Below are 24,347 nucleotides of genomic sequence, written 5' to 3'. Positions count from 1 at the left end.
AGCTGTTGACAATGTGGTTCATTCTTTCTACATCTTTCTCATTCTGGACTTCTTTGAAATGAAAAGCTACAGGTTTTCTTTCTTGGAACTCTCCTTTCTTTACTTTAGAGCCGGATCCTTTTCATATCCTTGTCTTCTGAATCATTCAGGCCTTCAAAAGCACAATGTTCAGTTCTAATTTTTATATCCACCTACTTTCCCCTGACCCTGGTAAATACTGTATTTAGTCTTTCACTGACTAATTCCATTTCAACTAAATGTCTAAAAGTCAAGTTAAATCAAGCAGTTGATGAACGCCAACCCCGTCTAAATAAGGCCCCCTTCCAGTTTTTTCATCTCAACTTGACTCCTATTGATTAGTCTTTGAAAAATTTAAATCTTGGTGTCATTTTTGACTACTATCTTCCTCCACACCCCAGTAACAATCCCCTCAGCAAATAATGTAGGTTCTCTGTCTTGAAGATACATTCAGAATTTAACCACTTCTCAAAAATTCTGGTTTAAGTTGAAGTCATTTCTCACCTCTATTTTTGAAAAGGCTTTCTAAATGCTTCCCTGATACTATCAGTTTGACCACCACATTCTATTTTTATTCCAAGATGAGAATAATCCTTTTAAGACATAAATCCAATTATTTTGCACACACGTACACACCTCACTTCAAACCTTCTAATAATTTCTCCTTTACCATAGAGACAAAGCTAAATCCTCTTCAATTTAACCCCTCTATATGATGAGATACTATTATTTCTCTGACCTCATATTCCTATCTGACTGCATTCTCTGTTACTTAATTTGAAGCTATGTTCTTACTTCCTTTTTTAAACAAAATTCACATTTTATTTAGGTAGAAATAAACTCTACACAATTGATTTTCCTCACCAAAATTAACAGCAATGTTTTCGTATTATTCCTGGAAACCCACAAAACAATAATTCTTATAGGTTTTCCAAGTTTTGCTTATAAATCAAGACGAGGCAGTAGATATAGTCATGGAGAATGGATTTGTTTTCTGTCTTTTCTCTATGTTCTTACTTCTTAAAGACATCAAACATTTCAGGGGATTTGCATATGCTGTGCCATTGCTTGAAATGCTTTCCCATTAAATTCCACTGTATTCTTTATTCAATAGCTTAAATACTTCTTTTCCATTGAAGTCTTTTGAACCAGCTGTGTTCTCTCCACCCCAAATGTCTTGAGGGCTAAAGGGGAAAAAGTGTTGGAATGATACTTGGCAATGTTTAGGGGATAGTCTTGGTTCTGCGCTCAGGAGTCACTATTGGCCATTCACCTGGTACAAAATGGAATGCTGGTGAATGAAGCGGGATCAGTTATGGGAAAAGCAATAGCCTCAACAACTGTAATAAGCTCTCGAGACCATCTAGTCACATAATATCTTTGTATGTTATTCTAAATATTTGATTTACTTACTACTCCATTTTATCAGCATCTGTTTCCTCTAATGAGATATATTCTTTAGGAGGGGATGAACTCGGTTGTGTTCTTATCACTTTCTCCTTTGATGACGACAGATGGAGAGTCTATTTCCCACATTCTATTGCACCCGAGTATCCTTTGATGAATACTTAACAGTTAAACAAGATCTGAAAGTAAATGGTATTTTCTCTACACCATTTATTTAAGGAAAGTTTATGTTGTCTTAAGTATTTCTCCACCATCATGTTCTGGCTAGATGTTAAAGATCAGAGTTGGGGGGTCTAAGTAATAAGACATTGGTAGGACATTTGCCTTGCATGTAGCAGACTTGGGTTTGATCCCAGATGTCCCAAATGTTCCTTCAAGTATTGCTTAGGAGTAATTCCCAAGTTCAGATCCAGGAGTAATCCCCGAGCACAACCAGGCATGACCAAAAAACAGATACAATAAAATAAAGTAAAATTAAATTAAATTAAATTAAAAAAGATCAGAGTGAATTTGAGGACTACCATGAAAACTAGGCAAATTTTTGAGGTACAGAAGTGGAGATCTATGCCTCTTGCATAACTGGCTACTTCTGGAATGTGATTGTCAATGTAAGTTTTCTACATGACCAATAAGCAAATAGCCTTTCTGTCAGTTTAATACTGCCTTATAGTTTATCTCACTTGGCCTAACTCAGTCTTTAGCTATCTATAAAAAAAAAGTCCTTAATATTGATTAAGCTATTTTCAGGAAAGATCAAGCAAGCATATTTTTGGTCTTTAGAGGCAAACCAAGAAATCCTTCATGGGAAAAGTACATGCATTTCTGGTTTTAGTTGTAGTGACCTTAAGCCAATACAATTTTTATAATATTTAACATTAAATTACCTAACTAAAACTGGGGTCGGGTGATGAAGCTAGAGGTAAGGTGTCTGCCTTGCCTGCGCTAGTCTTGGATGGACTGCGGTTCAATCCCCGCCGCGTCCCATATGGGACCCCAAGCCAGGAGCGACTTCTGAGCGCTTAGCCAGGAGTAACCCCTGAGCATCACCGGGTGTGGCCCAAAAACCAAAAAAAAATAAAAATAAATAAAAAATAAATAAAATTACCTAACTAAAACAATGATAATGAGAAAAACATTTCTGACTGTCAGACATCATTTCTGGAAAATAATAGAACCTAAGTAAAATATCCTCAAAAATATAAAAGAAACAATCAAACAATCAAAAAAAACAGAATATTATACATATTCCAGCACTAGGACACACTAAGAGGTTCTTAAAGGAAAATTTTTGATAACATGTTAAATATTTTATAGAATTCATATTCACTCTATCATACACATACTACTTTCTTTCTCAGAAAATGAATGAGATTCAGACATTTCTCTCCATGTGACAGAGATCTCCTTCTACAGAAACTGCTTTTCTCATATATGGAAGGAAATGCTAAATTACTCTATATTCTCACCTGTATCCTCTCTTTTAATATATTAACCTAAGTAAAATGGTAAAACTATTAATTGAGTTTAAAATTAATTTGAGAAATTAAAACAAATCACATAATTCTACATCAACCAAATACAACACACAGCAATTAATCCTTGATTAGAATATAATCATATTAAAATTAATTATGTTAATTTTAAATAGAAAAATGTAGCTATAGCTTCTATTTTAAACTTAAAATAATGATATAAATTTATAAAAATATGAATTTTAAGAAAACACTCCTTAAATGATTATGATTCATAAGAAGTATTACCCTCACAGAGATTGAATTAATAATCTGAAATCAAGTAGATAATTAGAGATAGTCATACAATGACAATGCAAATGTGCTCAGAAAGTCACAATATATACTTAATAAATTATCAAAGATAATTTATAAATAGAAGTCATGATGCCGCAAAATGCCATCTCCGGTTTTCTTACATTTTATTAGATATGAAGAACATAAAACTAACTAAAGAAACAAATAATCAAAGAAAATATAAAAAACTTTAAGACTTAATACAGAAACAAAGGGAAAAGATAGCATATAGAGTTGATAAGTTTCTTACCTTATATAAAGCTAACCCAAGATTCATACCTAATACTTCATAGGGCACCCTAGCCTGCTAATACTAATTCCCAAATAGTTAGCCAAGAATAAGCAGTAAACACCAAATCTAGAGCAAACTACAACAGAATCGATACCCAATCTACAACAAGCTAGACACAGAAGGGACCACTTGTACTAGCAGCTGGGGGGGTCAAGGAGGGGTGACATGGGATGCATGTTGGAAATAGGGGTGGAGGGAGGACAACATTGGTGGTGAGAATACCCCTGATTCAATGTCATTATGTACCTAAAATACTACTGTGAATGAATTGTAATTCACTTTGATTAAAATAAAAATTATTAAGAAAAAAAGAAAATAATAATTTTCAATAAATATTTGCCATGTTTAAAATAGAAAAAGAAGGGAAACTGAGCAGATATTATGCAATACTATAAAAATCTATTATTAAAATATAGATCATTAGTATGTCCATATTAGGTATCCAAATGTATACAAACATATTTACACAAATGCACTCAGGAGCACAAACACTAAATGATAGGTCTCCCAAATGACTGAGCTAGCTTAAATAAGTAATGTCATCACACTATAATGCTCACCTATATAATTTTCCATCATTAACCACTAAGTTCTACTATTATTATTCACTTCCATTATAGTTATACTTTTTAATTTAGCAGATATTTAGTCAATAGTCCCCAGTAACAAAAATTCAACTCTAAGGATTCTTGAAGAAAACTAATAAAAAGTAAAAATTAAGATATTGAATTTTGGGGCAAGAGCAATAGTGCAGCAATAGGGCATTTGCCTTGCTCGCAGCTGACCCAGGACAGACAGCTATTTGATGACATGCATCTAGTATAGTCCCTTGCCTTGCATGCTGAAGGATGGTGGTTTGAATCCCGGCATCCCATATGGTCCCCTGAGCCTGCTGGGGGCAATTTCTGAGCATAGAGCCAGGAGTGACCCTTGAGCAATGCCAGGTGTGACCCAAAAACCAAAAAAAAAAAAAAAAGTAAAAATAAAAATAAATTTAAAAATAAGGTGGTAGAAAAATGCCCATCCACATGCAAAAAATATAGATCAGACACACATCATATATTTTTCACAATAAGTAGAAATAGACTGTGGTCATAAAAAAAAAAACTTCCAGAAACCAAGAGAAAAAAACATGTATATAATTGGATTTTGGCACTAACATATTAAAAGTCAAAACTATGAAAGAAAAAGTTATTAAGCTAGACTTGAATAAAATTAAAATAGTTTGTTCTGTGAAAGACCCTTTTTAAAAGGATGAATAGTCAAACAATAGAATGAGAGAAAATAGCTGCAAAAAATCTCATAAAGGACTAGATTTCTAAGTAAACAAAGGACTCTTTAAATTTAAAAGTGACAAAACAACTCAACCTCAACTTAAGCTTCATCTTAAGAGACATCTAATAAAGAATATGTACAGTGGACAAATAGAAAAAAGAAAAGATGCTCCACATCATGTGCATTAAGAAAATGCATATGAAATGACAAGGTAGCATTAACACCTTTTAGAACTATGAAAATTTGGAACACTTTCAACACTTGATACTAGTAAAGCCATACACTCATCAAAGTTTTGTGATTACTTACAAAGCTACTCTTATCATATGATTTAGGAATAGCAACTCTTTGAAATTTAGCCAAAGAAATTGACGATTTATGTCCACACAAAAGCCTACTCATAGCTATATACAGAAGCTTTACATCATGAAAGTCTATCCTTGGAAACAATCAAGATGTCTTTCAATAGATGAATGGATAAATAAACTGCTGCATAATACAATGAAAAGTTGTCCAGTGTTTAAAAGAAATGAGCTAATTGTCCTAAAAATAAAGAGTACATTAATTAATATTACTATATAAGTCAATCTGCAAACAGTACATTATATGTAATGCAAGTCATATAAATGCTATTAAAAACATAAAAATTAAAAACATAAAACTATAAAAATTCAAAGATAGGAGGTTGGAAAATACATGAATAGAATAGCTAGAACACAGATTTTTAAGGCAATAGAATAAATATGTATAATAATATGATGAATATTTTTCTATGTTGATATAATGCTAATAAAACCTGACAAGCCTTCTGGACACTCCCTTGGAATTGGACTTGGACATGCCTCTTGGATATGCCCCCCTGTAATGGACAATGGCACAGGGGATATAAGGAAAAAGTTTGACAGTTGGAGTGGGGGCAGAGGAGAGTCTAGAGCAGAGCTTGCTGGCCCGCCAGGGCCAGTGCTGGAGATGAAACACTGGTGAAATGCTGTTTGATACATTTCTTTCCCTCTTTCTCCCTCCAAGCCTAGACCTACAGGCCTCCCTCAGCACTCTCTGGCCAGAAAATTACCTATCTTTGTCTCTCTCAGTCTCTCTCTGTCTCTCTGTCTCTCTCTCTCTCATGGGTCACCTACATTTTGGCATTTCTGGATAGACACCTCACCTGCCAGCCAGGTCCCTGCCCCCCCGCTTGCAGCCTTGTAGTTTTTGTGGTCTTTGCACTTATACATTTGTTAAAATCCATTGAACATACAATGACAATTGTAAGCCTATTAATATCCATGCACATTAGGTGATAATGTGTCGATGAATGTTTATCACTTCTAAATACTATCAAGTACCACTCTGGTGGAAATGGAGAGGATGATGAGAGAGTACATTCATGGGAACAGAGGTTACTAGAAATTTTATCTACCTCCTTGTTTGTGCTGTGAATTTGAAACTTCCCTAAAAATTATGCTGTATTTTTAATTTTTTTAAAAATATTAAATCTATCTAAAGTTAAAAGCTTAGCATACATAAAATTTCAAAGGGAAAGTCAGGTTAAGTTCTTAGCACAGATAAAGGTAAAACAATTGTCTAAGCAGTGTACAGTCTAAAGCATTTTATAGAGTAATAACAATGACTTTAATAGAAAATATTTAGTTTCAAAGGATGATACACATTATGTGAAGAAATTTTAAAAAGCTTCCCTATAGAAAATAAAATATACATAGTTGGAAAATAAAGGAGATGTGATAAAATGTACAGTTTTGATTCATGATGAATAAAATTCAAGATGATGAAATAGATATATAACAGTGACTACCACTGATCACAATGTAATATACCACAATATATCATTGATAAAGAAAGTAGAACTTGCAAGTTTTCAGTTGTAAAAAAGTAAACTGTGTATAATTTGCTGATAACATCCTTTGCCATATGTTAAGTAATCAAATAGAATGCTTTAAGTGTCTAACAATTCGCTTTAAAACTATATATATTGATAGATCTGGAAAATATTGACAATGGTAACAAAAACATGAAATCAGAAAAACAAAATTGACTAAATAATTGAATGGCAAAAGATTCAGGTCAAAGTAGATTATTTATAGCAGATTACAAGACAGAAAGAAGGGGATGTTACATAATATCCTGTCGGGTGAAAATATGAATGTATTTGAAGATTAGTTCAATAATTCTAACTTAAGGGAGCCCAAGAGAGCAAGATGCCTATATTCAATTTAGCTGTGAGAGTAATAATGTCCATTTAATGGTGACCCTTTGTTAATATTAGTAAGAATGACCACAATGGTAGGCTGATAGCACTTTAATATATAATATATCTAAATAAATATATTAAAATATGTAAATAAATATATAAGTATATAATATACATATATATTATATAGTTGCTTATTTTAACTCCTTTATATAACAACATGATTAAAATATGCTATATCTTTTCCTAGCTATTCTTGTCAACCAAATAATGAATCTTTGTTTTACTAGTGTTAATTTAGAAACAATATTCATAATCAGGAGACATTCTTAGCTTGTTTATAAACTTGGAGCTGAGTATGTCTGGAAATGTTGAGTCTGTACTGGAACTGTGATATTTGGATGTCAGGCAAGAGCTCTAATGCAGAGAAAGTAAACCTCAAAGAGCTGGTTATTTGGGGCCAGAGTGATAAAGCAGCAATAGGGCATTTGCCTTGCATGCGGCCAACCTGGGGTATACCATATGGTCCCCAGAGAATGCCAAGAGCTATTTCTGAGTGCAGAGCCAGAAGTAACCCCTGAGCACTGCCAGGTGTGACTCAAAAACAAGCAAACAAAAACTTTTTGTTATTATAAGAACAAAAAATGTAATTGCAATGAAGCCTGAGCAGTGGCACAGCAGTAGAACTTTTGCCTTGCACACAACTGACCTAGGACAGACCCCCGTTTCCCCAGCGTCCCATATGGTCCCCCAAACCAGGAGCAATTTTTGAGCACATAGCCAGGAGTAACCCCTGAGCGTCACTGGGTGTGACCCTAAAAATCAAAAACAATCAAACAACAACAACAAAACAGTGATGGGACTCATTTAAAAAGGGAAGGCCCATGGGTACTCCAAGCAGACTGACTTGCTTCAAACAACCTAAGTGGCAAAGCTGTAGCTAGTCCTTGAATTTCCTGAGCTTCCTCCACAACTTTTGCACCATTCTAATTGAATAATGCATTTTCGAACTGAGTGACCTCTGAAAAATTAATATCCTCTTATCTGTAGCTTCTGAAATAAGAAGCCGAAAATCAATTACTATCTACAGTATTCTGGTAGTATACGTTATATTTATATTGAAACAGGGAAGAATGCTTAGAAATAGATGAATATCAATCTGAACACTTTGGATATACTAACTTTTCTCATTTCACTGACAATAAATATTCCCTAGATTAATCACAACCTACAATTGCCCCTTTTTTTCCCAGAAAACTACAGATGCAAACAGTATTAGTTCCCTCCAAATTAAAACAACCACTAACCATACATTTTATAGTTGACAAAAAAATTGGGTTAGCACAGGGCTAGAGCTAAAGATGGCAGGGAAAAATTGAAGAGTGAGTGCAAGATTTAATGTGAATCAAGAAAATGCACAGGTAAAGAGAGAACACATACTAGGCATACAAATTTAGACCGCCTCTCATAGAGAAGCCAAGATAAATTGTATTAGGAAAACTGACCAGTCACATGCAAAATAATGAAACCAGACTACTATTTTATACAATAATATATGACTTCATGATACTAATCTTGAGCTTTGATTCAACATGTATGCATATATATTTCCATTTACATATATATAACTACTAAATTAAAAGGATATTTGCATCCCTAATAAGAAAAGCAATATTTATAATATCCTATCCAAATGCTCAATTACAAATAACTAGGCATGGGATTGTGGTATGTATATATGCTTAATGGAATACTGTTCTGTAATTTAAAATATGAAATTGTATCTATTGAGAAAAACTTTATAAAACAATTATTTTACTAGATGAAATTTTAGAAAATGAAAGACAATTACTGGATGCTTTTACTCATATATGGAATACAATTAGTAAACCAAGTGAATTTACTAAGATTAGTGAAATCTTATCCAAAAAATCAAGTGAATTTAAAAACAATGCTCTAATACCAAAAATGCTAATGTTCTCATACCAAACCACTAATTATTAAATAAATTAGTAATTACTAATTACTAACTAGAGCTAATGCTCTAATACCAAAAAATATGTAATAGTCCTACTCTGGGTAGCCATGTTTGATTAGTTGTTCTGAGTTGTAATTTTTGGGAAAACAACCAGTATTTTAGATGTGTTGTTAATTGCTAAATCAGTGAAAAAATATGAGAAAATATGAGAAAGTCTCTATTCTATAATATTTCTGTTCAGTATTAAGCAGTATAGTCATAGTAAGAAGGTAAAGTAGATTTCTTGCCTATATGATTATGGTACTTGGACTTTATGAATTCATAGTAAAAAGGAACTGGATGAAACTAGGATAAAAACAAGCATTTCAAACCAACAAGGTTGTGATAGATAAATATCAGCTTAGTGCTTTGAATTGGACTGTGAGCTACTTTGTTTAATGAAATATTAGTCTTGTTGATTTGTAGTTATTGATTTGTAGGAATTAATTTAATGGCAATTGTAGAAAAGGTAAAATTATCAAAAACATTAGAAATAAACTATGTAGTATGCTTAAAATGGAAGAAGAGACGCAAAAAACACACTTCAACATTAAAAATATTGCAGGATGAGAAGGATAATGGCTTCTCTTATGGCTAAATTTGAAGGCAGATAACAAAAGCCAAAAGCTAAGTATTATAAACATTCCTAAGGAATGAGGTAGAAATCATAGAATGCAAGAAATAATTATAGCCTTTACCAGAAAGTTTCCTCGGCTGGTAGCTGTGTATATTAATTTAACTATTTTTCAACTGGATTTAGAGAGTGGTCATTTGCCCTCCACAGAGTTTTAAGAAGTGGGCGGTCTGGAATGCTCTTTTCCCACTTCATTCTGAATACATATAAAACACACAAACTCAGGAATAAATGGAAAGATAAAATAAAGTTCTATAAAATAAAGCTTTCAAAATATTTTTATGGGAATTCCATTCACTATTACTGGGGAAAGGCAGGATACTTCCCTTTGTTTTGGGTAGCCTCAGGGCCATGCAGAGTAGTGTTTGGAGACCATGAGTTAATAGAGATAAAACACAGATCCTCAGTCATGCCAGATGTGCTCCAACTTTTGAGAGATTATCTTGGCCCGGAAAATAATATTTTATAGAAACTAAAAACATTTAGTCATTTTAAGAGTTCCCATTATCATTAAAAATACATTTAGTAAAGAGAAACCTAAGGAAATGTAATGGCAATTTCAGAAAAGGTAAAATTATAAAAAACATTAGAAATAAACTATGTAGTATGCTTAAAATGGAAGAAGAGATGCAAAGAACACACTTCAACAATAAAAATATTGCAGGATGAGAAGGATAATGGTTTCTCTTATGGCTAAATTTGAAGGCAGATAACAAAAGCCAAAAGCTAAGTATTATAAACATTCCTAAGGAATGAGGTCAAAATCATAGAATACAAGAAATAATTATAGCCTTTACCAGAAAGTTTCCTCAGCTGAGAGCTGTGTATAGCAGTTACTATAATGTACAAAAAATAAAAAAGCATGCACGTCATTCTAAGTTTTAATAAATTATTGTTACATTATAGTCATGAAATTTTATAGTAAAGCAAAACAACTGCCTGAAATCAATGTTATGTTCTACCGAGCCCTATTTCATGTGTGAAGGTACCAAAATGATAACTCAAACATGCAAGAATTATGTAAAGATACATAATATATAACTGAAAATTAATCTAATTTCTAATGAAGGGATATATAATAAAATGTATATAATATTTTAGTCAAAATCATCTCAAACAGAAAGTACATATTACTTATTATAACTTATGGTATCATGAAGTTATAAAATCACAACAGAAAAGACAAAGTAACAAAGTTTTTCCTACAATATTTTATTTTAAGTAGATTAATTTTTTTAGGTTAAGATATAAGACACGCTTAAGTATAACTAAGCCTACCAGTTCATGCACTTATTTCTGTGTTTTATTGCACTCAGGTATTATCAATAAAGTGTATATATTTTATGTTTGCTTGGTTTTGTTTTATTGGTCACATCCAGCAATGCTCAGGAGTTACACCTGGCTCTATATTTAGGAAAAATTTCTAGCAGTTCTATGGGATATCATGTTAAGGGGTGTTGTGGCTCAATCCCTGGTCAGTCACTTGCAAAGCAAATACCCTACAGGCTGCATTATCACTCTGGCCCCTAAAATGCATATATTTTTTTCATAACCAATACATAATACTTAAATTTGTAAGATTACACCCAGCTATTAACCCAAAACAAAGGTGTTCCCCAATCTTCCTCTTCTTTTTACCTACCCCTTTGATATGTAAAAGCCCAACTGGATCATTCAACCTTACCCTTCCCTGCTGGATTTTGTTCTGGGAGAATAAAGAAAGAGCAGTTTTGGCTTTGGTATGCTCAAGAGAGAAGCTACAGACTTCATGACTTTCTTGACTGGCTTGGTTTATTAATCCTTCAAGCTTACCCTGACTCATCACACCCATTCACCTAGGAATATGCTGTGTGGGGTCATTTTACACTAAGACTAATTTACTTTACATAAATTAAGCACCAATAATTTTTTTGTTTGCTTTTTTGTTTTGATTTGGAGACACACGGACTCTGCACTCTGGAATAACTCCTGGTTGTACTCAGGGGATTATAAAAGTTGTCAGAGATACAACCCAGGGCACCTAAACAGCCACAAACACTGTTCTATTGTGCTGGTCCCAAGCACTGAAAATCTTTAATAATTATTTTTATGTCATTGCTATCACTTAAAGTTAATACTTCTGGGTTTTAAATGCTCAAATTTTAATATTATTTTAATGATATCATCTATTTCCCCAGGACCAATGAGACTGTCACATATTCTCATACATTTCAATGAGAAAAAATATTATCTACGTAGAGAATATAAATAATAACAAATTTACTGATCTAGGAAAAAACTTGCTAATAAAATGTCTTTCAAATTTTATCATTATATCACCATATTTTTTACTATGTAATTATTCTTCAATATTATTTCTGCCCATGGTTTTATTCAGGATATTTTATTTATTTATTTATTTATTTATTTATTTATTTATCTTAAAAATTTACTAAACCCCGGCAGCACTCAAGGGTTACTCCTGGCTCTGTGTTCAGAAATTGCTCCTGGCAGGCATGGGTTGCCAGGGATCTAACCCAGGTACATCCAGGGTAGAATGCATAGAAAGCAAACACTCTAATGCTGTGCTATCACTCTGGTACCTTAAGCTATATTAGCATAGGATTCTATTTCTCTGTATAAAAAATAAAATTGTTAAATGCTATGGACTGAAGAGAATAATTAGTTGGGCAGATGCCTTGCACATTTCTGACCTGAGCTCAAATCCCAGAAGCCACAAATGGACATCCAGCCCCTACCAGGAGAGATTCCCTGAGCACTAAACTAGGAGTAATCACTGAACACAGTGGAGTGCAACCCAAAATTTTTAAGAAAAGAAAAAAAAAAGAAGTTAAATGACAAGGCTATCATGAAAAATTCCTCCAAAATATAGCTTAAGTAGTATGAAGATAAAGGTCTGAGAGCAGCCATTGACAATGAGATTCAAAAGTAATAAAACCAAGATATGATCTGCAAAATGTTAAGCTATTCTATCACCAGCCTTTTTTCCATCTCAAAAGCATGAAGGCTGGACCAGAGCCAGCAGAGAGAAAAATGGAAGAATGATGACATTTATGAGAGGCCTGAGATCCACATTCAGGCAGTTTCTCTCTCTTTTTCTCTCTTTCTCTCTCTCCTCTCTCCTCTCTCTCTCTCTCTCTCTCTCTCTCTCTCTCTCTCTCTCTCTCTCTCTCTCTCTCTCTCTCTCGCTCTCTCGCTCTCTCGCTCTCTCTCGCTCTCTCTCATTTTTACCTGAATAAAACTTTTTTACTTTTTACTGTCTTCTCTAAAAATGTTTTCCTGCAACATAAAGACAAGAAATTAAACTCACTTGGAGACTGGGACTAATTTACTTTTACAGTTTCGATCTTCTCTGGTGTACACACCCCCATACAAAAAATAATAAAAGTTGCTGAAAATTTGTCCACATTTTTCATTTGAAAATGGGAGGCTGTCTAACCATACATTACTGATTCTAATGAATTCCTACCCACAATAAATTCTCATATGAGAAAATAGTCAAGCTTCAATTGATAAATCTCAATGTATTCTGTTTTTATAAATGCACATACTATCTCCCGCATGAGTCCATTAAATTATAAGTTAGATCAGTAAATAGTGAGGAAAATATAGTATGACAAATTTCAAAGTATTTGCAATCGCTTTTTACAGTGTAGATGAGAAATTGGTCAGTAATTCTAAACATAATATTTTAGCACCTTAATTTTCTCAAGACATTTAACACATTTCTCACTTAATCCTCTGAAATCATACTTGAAATCTTTTTATGATGTGATATTGATCTAAAAAAAGCTAAATATAAAAGGAGTTCCTCCTTTTCACTTTAAAAACTGCCAATGCTAATCAATATGAGTTAAAAGGATTTAAGTATATATGTATATGTGCTTAAATTTAATAAAGTTCATATAGCAAATGATAAATATAAATAATATATACATTTATATATAAATATATTTATAAATAATATAATAAATAATATATAAATAATATAGCAAATATAGTTAAATGAGCTTATTCAGCTAAGTTTTAGAGTGCTTACTTTGGTGAATAAAATTCTTCTGCATCCTATATTTCCCTTGTGCTTGACTTACCCCATTTATAAAGTAGCTCAAATTAAACAACTTGGACTGAATTACTATGAAATTAGGTCCTATTTGTGATAGTGTGTGGCTTGATTGAAAGATTTTTTTCTCCCTTAGTTTCTTAGTTTTTCCAACTGTCTTTAATTCCTATTTTCAGTGTTAGAAAATCACAATGCATCTTATTGACTTAGAAATTTGAAGAGGTCAACCACTCTTTCATATAATAAAACAACAATAAGACCTGGCATAATCTTTACTTTGTGTGAATGTAGTATCCATTTATAGATAATTCAAAATAGTGGCTATAGCCGGTACGTAACCAATTTGGCCCAGCTCTACATGCAAGAGAATGAAAGGAATTTTTGTTTTAAACTGAGAGAATGACATTAACACTAGATGCAATATTGGCAACTTTCTTACTGGGGCAAAAATAAATGTGTCATCTCTTTTTTAGGCTCACATTGGGATGTAAAAGTGATATAAAAGTAAGTTATAGAAAGAGTAAAGTTAAGTTTTAACACATCCTTCACAACAACGTGAACATACTCTACTCAGGTTTAGATGAAAATCCTATTAAGGTCCCAGAAAGCTATAACAACTCACAACAAAGAAAAGTAGAACTTACAGATTTTGTAAAAAAAAAAAAAAAAAAAAAAAAAAAAGTCTTATAATCTACAAGTTTTATTTTGTAATGTATCTAGTAGTAAAGTTTCCAAGTAGGTAGGAACGCAGCTTAACACACTTGTGTCATCTTACTATGCAAGGAAGCAGTATTCTTGGCATAAAAGTTCATGACAATAGGTCCTTCCTATATCAAGTGATATGCAATAACAAATTGTATTCCAAGTGATGCAACAGAACAACTGAGATTTCAGGCAAATATGTTCAGTATTAGCTATATCTGAAAGCATGCTTTTCTACATGCTAGGAAGTTTTTTAGAAGAAAGTGTATAGTCATAAACCTTAACCTTTAATAAAATATACTAAAAATGCTTGTATATTCTGAGTCAGGAATAAAATAATTAAAATTTTGGCCTTTTTCTGACAGCAATGCACTAATGTAGTAAAAAAAAAGTGTATTTTGAGCCAGTTAAGCATAGATCTGAAGCTAACTTGATCCTTTTTTGAAAGTAACAAGCACATTGTTTAGCTCTCTCAGTGCATCTTTACAAGGGTATTTTTCTCCTGCTGATGTTTTTCTTTTTATTAGGGCTTGGAAATTAAACCAAGAGCTCATACAAGTGAGGAAAGAATGCAACCACTTAGTCAAATCTATAGTTCTTATTCAATTTTTGAGAGAACCATCTTGCCACTAAACTTTTATTCAGTTAAACGCTGACCTAGCTGGCTGAAGAATGCATACATTTGTGGCCAAGTATGTTGTAAAGTCATATACAAAGGTATATAAGAAGACATTTTAGGTAGGTAAAATTTAGTCCACATTAATAAGAAAAGAATAATAAAATATATAATATGAATGTATGCATGGCATATTGTATGCAGACATCTTTGGATAGATGGGTATCATAAATAAATTGTATAGTTGTAATCATATAAAGGTGTATAGATTTGCATGTTTTTATGTATTGTATTACTTACATGTAGATCTATGCATATTATTTGAAATACTATAACTTTCATTTATATTTGAGATATTAGAAGACTGAGGTAAAATAGTTTTGCATGTAAAAAATTGTAATTCTCCAAATTAAAAATAATTTTAATAAATTGGTATAGAAAATTATTATTGCAGACAAAATAAGCTCCTATAAAGTTTCATTTCTTTTGGGGGGGCACACCTGGTGATACTCAGGGGTTACTCCTTGGTATGCTCTCAGAAATCGCTCTTGGCTTGGAAGACCATATGGGACACCGAGGGATTGAATCGCAGTCTGTCTTAGGTTATCTGCATGCAAGGCAAAAACCCTATGGCTTGTGCCACTGCTCCTGCCCAATAAAGTTTCATTTTACAACTGCTGAATGCTAAAACTACAATACAAATTTAATAAATCTTTTACTGGTAAGCACTATTTTTGTATTTTAAATTATTTTCCAAGGCTCTTGGGAAAGTTCAATACTTTTAATTTAAAAGTAGTTGATTTTGAGCATCTAAATAATTTTGTTAAAATGTTAACTATTGTACTTAGTCTATATTATTATTAAAATTTTGTACATATAAATATATTATCTAAAATTTTTACTATAAAAATTACATAATTTTTTTATATGTTTGCTTGTTTATGCCTCTCGAGCAATGCTAAGGACCCACAAGTATTTCTTGGGCAACCAGATGGATTTTACGAAGAGAATCTTAAATAAAGGTACTATATTTAGTCAAGCTGGAGTGAAGCATTCTGAGTAGAATAGAATGAACTTTGTCTCAATACTACACTTAGATAAACCCAACTTTGTTCTCTCTTTTACTAAATTAAATATTCCTAAAACTGTGGACAGAACTTTGTAATGACCTATAAAACATTTAAATCATCAATGTAGAAAAGAAAAACACTATGTATTATTAAATTAACTTAATTTTCTTTATATAAATTTTATTTATTTATTTGATGGGTTGCAGTCACATGTGACAATACTCAGTTGTTACTCCTGACTATACTAAGAAACTAATACTGGAGATGCACAGTGGACCATATGGAATGCCAGGGATCAAACCTAATTCATCCTCCTGTCTTTATTCTGATACCATGTCGTTTTAATTATTACTGCTCTGTGGTACAGTTGAAGTTATGGAAAGTCATGTTTCTTATCTTCTTTTTCCCATGTACTGCTTTAGCTATTTGTGGAGGTTTATTGTTTCATATGAATTGCAGGAGTATTTAATCTATTTATTTGAACAATGCCATGATTATCAAAAGAGGAATTGTATTAAATCTGTACAATGCTTTGGGGACCATTGCCATTTTGAAGATTTTAATTCTCTCAGACCATGTGTAAAGAATATGTTTCCAGTTTTCTTCTACCTCTCATTTCTTGAAGAAGTGTTTTATAGTTTTCTTTGTATAGATCTTTCACCTCTTTATGATTCTGAAGCCCTTACTTTCTGAGGCACAATTGTGAATAGGGTAGTTTTTTAAATACTTAGTTTTTGTTACTTATATATAGAGAAGCCATGAATTTTTGTATATCAATTTTGTAGTCTATGTTCCTGTTAATTTTCAAAGAACTGTTTTGTTTATAACCATGGGAGTTTTAATATTGCTTTTATAATTCTTTTCATTTACCTTAGTAGGATAACTACTTTTTCATAGCTATCTATTTAACTGTTTTTAAATCAATTTTAATACTAGGGCAAAACTTCCCAGAAATCAAAAGAAAGCCTTAATGTTAAAAAATTATGATTATTTAAGAAATGCTTAACTTCATCTACATGTGTAAAAGTAACATGGCCATTCTAAAATTATCTGCATATCCTAAAAGTCTAATATGATTTAGCCAACTATAATCAAGAGGGCCAGTGTTATTTTGAACATTAGAATTATTAGTGAGAGCGATTTTTACAACTCCAGGAATAGGGCTAACATCCCAACTTGTTGGATCTAGCTGTAGAAGATTAAACCTTCACACTTATTTCTTACAACCAGAGTGTTAAATAACAGTGTTAAATATCTCAATGAAATGTAAAAATAATTCAATTTGGCCCCCCCATACAAATCAAGAAATTCAATCTGTAAATTCTAACATATAGCACCTCAAAGCAGAACATAATCCAGTTTACATATTTTTCAAAGCAAAATAATGCTTTGTGGTTCCTTACAAACAAACTGCCTCATAAAATATTGTTCAATAAATTTCAAAAAACACTCAGTATAAACAGTACAAATCCAAATAATTCACAATACTATCTCTAAAAGACCTTATCTCCTTTAATGAGGATACCTTTGAATATAGTCCCTTCATAAAGACATAGAATAGTAAAAGTATAATCACAAATAGAACTCTGATACCAGTTTTACTCCTTTTCTCAGTTTTATCCCCTTTAGTCTTTTTCCAAACGTAGTCAATGCAATTATGTTTTAAATTGAAATGCCATTTCCCATGAGAAATGCAAAATTTAAAAAATATTAATAACATACTGATTAATATGAATTAAAATCATAACTCATATAAAGGTAAAATAAATGTATATACAGTTTATACATAAATTACTTGAACAACTCGTCTAAAATCTCATTAGATTTTTATCTATGTTTTAGGAATAAATCGACCTATTTGTGATTCCTGGTCTTTACTGATTAAGTGTACTGCTAGGTATATTTTAGCACCTACACTCAAATATTGTAGCTAATTTACTTAACAAAATGCGTGGCATTAGTAAGTATTCAGTGAATATTTGTTTCCCAGTTCCCTATCAATGCATCTGAATGTATGGAGCAGGTTTGGTCAGGTTATTTGGAGGATGAAGTGTTAGGAAAGATCAAAAGGAGAAAAGATAAAAAGCAAAAGTGATCTGGCAAAGGGATGAGCTCTTCATGGTTCCACTTCCTTAAGAAAGTCACCCTTTCAACGCAATTAGATAAAAGTTCATGACAGATTGATTGTTCCACAAAACCATGTGTATCTGAATCAGTAAAGAGGAGACAGCATGACACAGAAATTAAGAACTGCATTCTGGGGGCTGGAGCAGTGGCACAAGCGATAGGGCATCTGCCTTGCACGTGCTAACCTAGGATGGACCACGGTTCGATCCCCAAGCCAGGAGCAATTTCTGAGCATATAACCAGGAGTAATCCCTGAGTATCACTGGGTGTGCCCAAAAAAACAAAAACAAACAAACAAAAAAAATTGCATTCTGTTACTCATCAGCCTAACTTACTAGATAAATTATAAAATGCCACATTTCCCCAGAACTGGAGCTATACTCCAATGACATTTTCATAGTATTTAATTCTATTCCCACTAAAAGACTGCAAATTCTACCCATAATTATTTGACTCCAATTTGATAAGTGAATAGCCCCTGATATTGGAATCAAATTTCATGGCTAATAGGTTTTCTGATTACTAGGAACTGTTGGTATTTAATTTAAAAAATGTTGGTTGCTCATACGATCATTATTTTCTAATGGAAGTTGAATCATTTTACAATATCCTTTCCCGAGACTGCCTGGATTTTGGTAGCACTAATCATCACTCAAAATTGGGTTACTGATTTGCATTGGAATTTGGTAGTACAATACAAATAATGAGAACCTTTTTAATGGTCTGAAGCTACATTATTCCCTTCACAAATTGCAATCCGTGTCTTATAAATTTAAGTAACTTTGTTGCTTTAGAAAATAATACAAAAATACACCATTTAGGGGCCGAAGTGGTGGTGCAAACAGTAGGGTGTTTGCCTTGCTGACCTAGGACGGACCAGAGTTCAAACCCTTGGCATCCTATATGGTCCTTCAAACCAGGAGCAATTTCTGAGCACATAGCCAGGAGTAACCTCTGAGCATCACAAAACCAAACCAAAACAAAATACCACCATTTAAACAAAAATCCACCTCTATACAACTGCTAAGTGTTTTTTTTTTTTTACATTTGTTTACCATACTCTTATGGACTAAATCATATTTAGGTTCTTCCTAAAATAAATTGTCAATAGAACATGTTATCTGTGTAGATCAGGTGGTTTTAAGAAGGCAGAACATGGAAAAGAAAGTGACTGCAACTAGACTGATGGACCTGTCTGAGAAAATAAAGTCAAGGGTATGTGTCCATTGTTAAGCTAAAAAGAAGGAAGAGAAAAAAAGAAAACAAAAATTAAATATTTAAGTCCAGAAAGAAAAATGAAGAGGGAATTATTATATCCAACTAATACTTAGCAATGTCCCTAAATAAAATGCATACTGCTTTCAGTCAGGTCAAACTAGTTCTTTAAGTGCCCCTTGAGGTATGAAAAATGGATTTCGCACAACTACTTCGTACCAAACAAAACCAAACAAAAAAAAAATGGATTCTAGATTCCAGTAGTTGGAATTGGGTCTTCAGTGTGTTCTTATGACTATTTTCTGGAGCTACATAACTTCTGTCAGCATTCTCCTCTGCAAAATAGATGATTACAGGACCATCTACCACCTAATACATGATCAATCAACGCTATTTTGTATTTTTCTGGAAATTGGAAAGTGCACAAAAATATTAATTATATGTAATATGTGAATTAATTATGGACATTATAAGAGTAAAACAGAAAATTTTATTATAATTATCATGAAGTTACCTTTATCTATACTTTTTAAAATCAAGTTACAACAGAAGTAACTTAGCATGTATTGAATGTTCAATATTCTTCAGTTAAATGATGATTTTTTTGTTGTTTGTTTTTGTTTGGGGGCCACACCTTTTTACTCCTGGCTATGCACTCAGAAATCGCTCCTGGTTTGGGGGATCCTATGGGATGCCCGGGATTGAACCTGCTGCTGTCCTGGGTCACTCACATACAAGGCAAAGGCCCTTCAGCTGTGCTATTGCTCAGGACCTTTTTTCTTATTTTTCTTTTTCTTTTTTTAAAGAAATAATGCAGTTAAATCTTTTATCTCCCATAATAATGGGAGAAATTTGACTTCAAATTTCAAGAGAACTTTCTGTGTTTCTCAACACTTTGATTTAATCTCCCCTTCTGCTTAAATTCTTCCTCCCCCTCTCCATTATCTCTTCAAATACACTTAAAACCCTGCTGCTCATAAAGTCCAAACTCTTAGAAAGTTAATCTCATTGTATATATATTGATATCACATTTTTTTAAGTAGATGTTACCATCCCTTGGCAGGAGTACCCTGGAACAATATGGAGGGCTAAGTAACCTACAGTTCAATTTGGGAGCGGCACTATTGCTTGTTCTACTTATAATGCCATCAGGGTCTAGACCAGGGGTCTCGAACTCAATTTCCCTGGGGGCCGCAGGAGGCAAAGTCGGGGTGAGGCAGGGCCGCATAAGAGATTTTGCTTACCGAATATTCGCAATAAAAAATCGCATTAGTAAGAAAAAAGTCGCAAAAAATCACATTAAATATTTGCATACCCCGAACGGATCTGCTCGGGGTATGCGAATGTTTAATGCAATTTTTTTCTTACTAATGCGATTTTTATTGCGATTATTTGGTAAGCGAATAATCACAAATACTGCGATATTAGAAGGCCGGCCGTGGGCCACAAAATGTTGTATGGAGGGCCACAAATGGCCTGCGGACCGCGAGTGTGAAACCGTTGGTCTAGACAAATAGCAAAGAACTTATGGCAATAACTCCATTTAAATCCTTCATACCATAAATTGTCTCCTGTGCACCTCCAAGACACATAACTAGACACAAGCTCAGGAATAAGCTCTAAAAAATTCTTGGTATAACGTAAAATCAAAGCGGGTCAATTTATTTTTTTTTTTCCAAAAAGAGAGTGGTAGTTTTTTAATGCATTTGAAAACTTCTGGGCTACAGAATTTCACAGCATAGCATAGCATAGCATACTTTCTTTTCTCCTTGTTTTATAAATCCTATAAAACATGCATTAAAATGAATATCATTAGCATTCTAATTCAAAGAAGAGGGAACTAAAATTCACCAAATTTAAATATCATGTAAAACTTACACAGTAAACTTGGGAGCAGAGCAGAGTTTCTAACTGAAGTTTCCAGGATTGCATGCATTCATAAAATAGCAGTGCTACTAGTAAGGTTTGCTTAAAAGAGTAATGTGCTGCCTAGATATTGAGGCATCATGTCCCTTTAAAAACCAAATAAACAAGGAAGAGAAAAAGGAACATTGGTTTCCCTAACTAGGGTCAGGATAGAATCACTTCTCCCCCAGGATTTGTCTCATGTGCATACACGATGTGTGATGTGAATGCATCCCAGACCATGCAGATGCCTGGGGCCTCTGCTGCTCTCCTGTGTCTCCGGTGCCATAGAGAACAAACTCCAATCTGCTGAGCTCCATGTTCCACCTTGATGGATCTGGGCGTGATGCCCAGTGAAAGTACAGAGGATGCCTGTGCCCTGACTTTCTGGTCTGTCTATGTGCCAGGGGGATGTCTGGCAGTACTGGACCCACTGATTGTTCCCTGGAGTGGTTTCAGAGCCTGAAGGCAGTCTGACTCCATCCAGAGGCTTCTCTACCAGCCAAGGAAGTGTTGTCTGTGTTCTGCCATGAAAGGTTCTCAAGTGTGACTAAATATATTCTGTCTGACTCAGAAGGACACTATTAACATGGAATTCAAAGTAAGTGAGGAGTCTGTAAGTCTAAAGGAAGCAGTTGTGATGGTGATAATAAATTATAAAATGATGCATTCCATATTGATTAAGCAAATGACTTATTAATAGTCTGATAATTTTCTAGCCATCTAGTCAGTGATGTGCTATAGCAAGTCACTACCCTAAGATCTGCAAGATGAATAATGACCCTAAATTTAATATTACTATGATACAGTGTTCTTCATGCCAAATCTCTTTTATTATTTTAATGTTTGTGATAGAATCAATCCTGCTATGAGCTCTAATTCTGGAAATCAAAATAATAACAGAGCTGCAAGAAAGACCCCATACCTTTCGTCAAAATAGCAAGATGCATACTGATGCTATTCAAAGATTATGGATGGCCTCAATGTCCCACACTCTACATGTTTCCATATACATATAATCACAAAACATTAGTTCCATATTGAAAATTCAGATCATTAAACCATGAACCTAAAAGCTTTCTAACCATGGCATATTCTAGATCAGAACCAAATTTATAATGATTGTATAAGAAACAGTTGCTTTATACTGTAAAATATAGCTGAAGTATATCCAAAATTCTCTTAAATACCACTATACTCAATAACTAAACTGAAAACAATTAAAATTTTTTGAATCCATTTTTATAGAACAATGTATCTTAGTTTTGGAGATGGCATCTCTCTTGAACAGTGCTCATTAATTACAAAAAGTCTCTCCCAGAAAATTATGGTCAATCAGGAGAATAATTCAATGATAGAGTCCTGATGAAATGGTATTGCCTGTGGCATTTTGGATTATTTGGGCCACCCTGTTAATAGTCAAGGGGGCAAATGGGCTGTACTTAGAAAATATTGAGGGATCATATTATTTTGGAAATTGAACTATCTGCCACATACAATGAATATGTCTTAAACTTAATACTATTTATCCAGATCTATATACCTGCTTTGAAATTTTCCCTAAGCATATAATATATATATATATATCCCTAAAATTAGATATAAATATTTAAATAAATTCATACATAGTGACATAATTTTAGAAACAGTAATGCTACAATATTGAAAAGTATAAAAATTTAATTACTAAATTGACTTTAATAAGATACTTGGGCTATAATTTAGCATAGAAACAGAGCTAAAAATAAGCAATGAGGACATATTTTTCTACTTTCATTACAGAAACACATAGCATGCCTAAAGAAGTGCAAAAGAAATTAGTACAGTGAAAAAAATAAAATAACATCAAACATACATACATATGTACATATATATGCAACAGCTTCAGAGCATAAGGAATTAAGATAAAACCATGCTTTAGTATGTTTTTCATGGGTGTTCATGGGCACTGATACACATCTTTTGATCCTCAATCACTTTGATGATAGAGCAAGCTAATGTATATAAATCCAAATCAGTCCAACTCCCTAAACATTGAAGTACTGCAAAGTTTGCAAAGCATACTGGGTGAGTCTGACTAAGTATAGTACATGCTGCTAAAACTACAGGTCATCTGGATAAAGAAAATCAAATTCTTTACTATACATTATTATCCAAACCCTATTCAGGACCTTATACAAGATCTATGGATAAAAATTTTATAGAAAATGTGTTGTTTTAGGCTCAAATTAAAATTACTTAACTTTCCCAAAGGAGGGTGCAGACAGAGAGATCGAATGTCATATTTTAGCCCAGTGGATTTTCAGAGTATGCTGAAAAAATTTTATTAATTGATCCCTAGCACTGTACAGCTCTCTGAGTATTGTCCAGAGACCACTGAGTATTGAGCCTTGCATCCCCTGAGCACTATCAAATATGCTCTTTTCTCCCCAAAGAGAAGACATTACTGTTTATTCCTTTACAGTTCTGATCATAGGTGCACAGAAACCTTTCAATTTCTATGTGGCCAATATTAACCCTTTCAAAAACCTAAAGGCAGATATCACACAATTCAACAGAACATTAAAATGATCAAAGACCATGAAGAAGTGAAATATTACATAATAAAATATTTTTCAAACAAACAACTGTAGAAGTGGTGTTGCACAACTGGTCAGCCACTTGCAAAAAGCAAACTCTGACTTCCATCTAACACCATGCACAAAGGTCAAATCTAAATGGATTAAAGACCTTAATAACAGGCCTGAAACTATAAGGTATACAGAACAACATGTAGGTAAAACACTCCATGATAGCGAGACTAAAGGTATTGTCAAGGAGGAAACAGCACTCTCCAAACAAGTGAAAGCAGAGATAAACTGATGAGACTATAGTAAGCTGAGAAGCTTCTGCATCTCAAAGGAAATAATTCCTAGGATACAAAAGCCACTCAGAGTGGAAGAGACTTTTCACCCACTACCTAACAGATAAGGGGATAATATTGAAAATATAC

General features: G+C 33.1%; 1 protein-coding gene across 2 annotated transcripts in view; it reads right to left on the bottom strand.

Annotated features, from left to right (window-relative positions):
* The window catches only part of NRG3 (neuregulin 3), a 1,117,732-nt gene that overhangs the window by 904,578 nt on the left and 188,807 nt on the right, over window positions 1-24,347 (bottom strand). The gene's annotated exons all lie outside the window — the stretch shown is intronic.

The sequence above is a fragment of the Suncus etruscus genome, chromosome 17 (genome assembly GCF_024139225.1).
Source record: "Suncus etruscus isolate mSunEtr1 chromosome 17, mSunEtr1.pri.cur, whole genome shotgun sequence".
NCBI lineage: Eukaryota > Metazoa > Chordata > Mammalia > Eulipotyphla > Soricidae > Suncus > Suncus etruscus.
This window is presented reverse-complemented; position numbering and strand designations above follow the sequence as displayed.